Raw genomic sequence first — 3,235 nt, 5'->3', positions numbered from 1 at the left:
AGAGATGGGAGCTGGCAATTAGCTAACAGCTGAGTGGCCAGCTCAGAGAAGGAATGGCTGAGCCCAGCCCTGGCAGGACCCCTCCCCCTCAGAGGATCACCAGACTTGAGGGGAAAACATCTATGGAAATCACAGGGGAGGGCAAGAGCATGTACGTCTGAGAATGAGACCCAAGAGCGTTTCTCTGGATTGTACCCTTTCCAATGCACCAGGTACTGTATGTGCCCACAGAACCTACGGGTGTCAACAATGGACTGTACTTCATACTCCTCATGGTTCTCAACCTGTACAGGGTGAGGACGGGGCACCAAGGTGGTAAAGCGGTTGCAGACTAAAGGATTTAATAGGGAGACATGAAATACATTTGAAATACACATATTAGAAGGAAGGTCTAATACGTAAGCCACTGGGTTAATCCTGTGAAGAATACGGAAAGGCCCAATAAACCGAGGTACAAACTTCAGTGAGAGAACACGAAGTCGGAGATTGCAAGATGACAGCCAGACCCTGTCCCCAACCTGGTAGGCGTCTACGGTCAGCATGGAGTCTGTACCTATCATTAGCATGATGCAAAGCCTCCTGGACTTGTGCCCAAGTGGAACAAAAACCACGGAGATGCTCCTCTAATATACTCTGTGGAACAAACAAGTCAGGTAACATGGAAGGTCGGAAACCATAATTCACCATAAATGGGGACAATCGGGAAGCAGAATTCAAGGCACTGTTGTGAGCAAGCTATGCCCACGGTAATAGGTCTGACCATTTTTTATGATAGTCAGAAATATAACAAGATAGGAATTGCCCCAAGGACTGATTGGCTCATTCTGCGGCCCCATTAGACTGCGGGTGATACACAGAGGATTAAGCAAGCTGAATTCCCAACTGTGCACAAAAGGCTCGCCAGAATCGGGACACAAACTGACTACCCCTGTCCGAGACAATCACCTTGGGTAGCCCATGTAAGCGAAAGATCTCCCAAGCAAAAATAGATGCCAGTTCCTTAGAAGTGGGCAACTTCTTAATTGGAATGCAATGACATATCTTTGAGAACCGGTCAACCACCATAAGGATAACAGTGTTGCCTTGGGAGTTGGGTAACTCCACAATGAAAACCATAGACAGGTGGGTCCAGGACCCCTCTCTATTAGGTATGGTTTGTAGGAGGCTCACTGGAAGGTGTTGTGGAGTCTTACTCTGAGCACACACGGAACAGGCAGCTACGAAGGCAGTTACATCAGCACATAGACTAGGCCACCAGAATTGTTGGGAAATGGCCCAAACGAGTTGATTCTTCCCAGGGTGGCCAGTTGCCTTGGGAGAATGGTAATTCTGGAGCACGGCAGTACAGAGACTCTCTGGGACAAAGCAGCGGTCACAAGGTTTCTCAGGAGGAGCATGGACCTGAGCGGCAAGAATTTTGTCACCCAAAGGAGAAGTGAGACTGGTGCGAGCCATAGCCAGAATACGATCAGGAGGTATCACAGGAACTGGAACCGACTCCAACTTTGAAGTGGAGGAAAATTGTCATGTCCAGGTGCCAGCCTTACATTCATAGATAAGAATGAGACAATGTAATTGAAACTTGACAAGAAAAGAGCTCATCGTGCCCTTCTGGGAGAGAGGCATTTAGCCTCAGACAAGAATGTGAGAGTCTTATGGTCAGTAAGAATGAGAACCGGCACAGTGGTATTTTCAGAGATGTCTCCATTCTTTCAGGGCTAAAAGGATCGCCAACAGCTCTCTGTCTCGTAATTGCACTCCGCAAGTGACAATTTCTTGGAAAAGTAGCCACAAGGATGCATAGCGCTCTCAGAGGTAGGGCATTGAGACAGAAGGGCGCCAACACCAGTCTCAGAAGCATCCCCCTCAAGGATAAAAAGTAATGTAGGATCAGGATGTGCCAACACAGGAGCAGAAACAGCACTCTCAAACTCTCAAAGGCCTTAATGGACTCTGGAGACCAACTTTGTGGGTTACCTTCCTTTCTGGTCATATCAGTCAGAGGCTTGACCAGAGACGAGACGTTACGAATAAACTTCTGATAATAGTTGGTAAAGCCCAGGAAACGCTGCAGAGGATGTAAACCCATGGGTCAGGACTACTGTAGGACTGCCGAAAGTTTCTTTGGGTCCATTGAAAAACCAGCAGTGGAAATGACATAGCCCAGGAATTTAACCTGTTCGCGATGGAACTCGCACTTCTCCAGTTTACAGTAGAGATTGTTTTCTCTTAGTTTCTGAAGCACACGACAGACATCTGTTTGGTGACTCTCCAGGGACGTGGAAAATATGAGGATATCATTGGTATAAACCCCCACACATAACTGCAACAAATCTCGGAGGGCATCGTTAATAAATTCCTGGAAACTGCCGGGGCGCTACAAAGGCTAAAAGGCATTATGAGGTATACATAATGGCCTGTTCTGGTATTAAACGCAGTTTTCCACTTGTCGCCCTCCTTAGTCCTCACAAGACTGTATGCCCCTCTCAAATTAAGCTTAGTGAAAACCGTAGCTCCCTTGAGGGGGTCAAATAACTCTGTAATCAAGGGAATCGGATAGGCATTCTTAATCGTGAAACGATTTAGACCCCTATAAACAATACAAGGTCTCAGTTCACCGCTCTTCTTCTTCACAAAGAAGAAACCAGCACCAGCAGGAGATGAGGATTTGCGGATCAAATCCCGAGAAAGTGCGTCTGGAACATACTCCTCTGTGGCCTTATCCTCCAAGACCGACAAAGGGTAAACCCAGCCACGAGGGGGGTATGACACCAGGTTGAAGGTCAATTGCCCAATCATATGGCCAGTGTGGAGGCAAACTACCAGCTTGACCTTTGTCAAAGACATTGCTAAAATCGTAGTACTCCTCCGGCAGGGAGGAGAGTGAAGAGGTGCACAGGACCTTGGCTTCCTTCTGGAAGCATGTCTCACTGCATTATGGTGACCAGGAGAGAACCTCAGCATGGAGCCAATCAAAAGAGGGGTTGTACCTCTGTAACCAAGGATAACCAATAACCGGGGGAAACTTAGGTGAGGAAATAACTTGGAATTGGATTATCTCATGGTGAAGAGCCCCTACGGCCATGGACAACAGAACTGTCTCATGAGTCACATGGGCAGGCTGTAGAGGTCTCCCATCAAGAGCCTCATTGGCAAGTGGAGTGTCACGCAGTTGCAGCGGAATCGAGTGCTTCGATATAAAGGCAACATCAATGAACAGGCCTGCACCCCCAGA

Source organism: Lithobates pipiens, unplaced genomic scaffold (genome assembly GCF_037356315.1).
Source record: "Lithobates pipiens isolate NorthernLeopardFrog02 unplaced genomic scaffold, aLitPip1_a1.2 Scaffold_16, whole genome shotgun sequence".
Classification (NCBI taxonomy): Eukaryota; Metazoa; Chordata; class Amphibia; order Anura; family Ranidae; genus Lithobates; species Lithobates pipiens.
The sequence above is the reverse complement of the archived record's forward strand: the minus strand, read 5'-3'. Positions refer to the sequence as shown.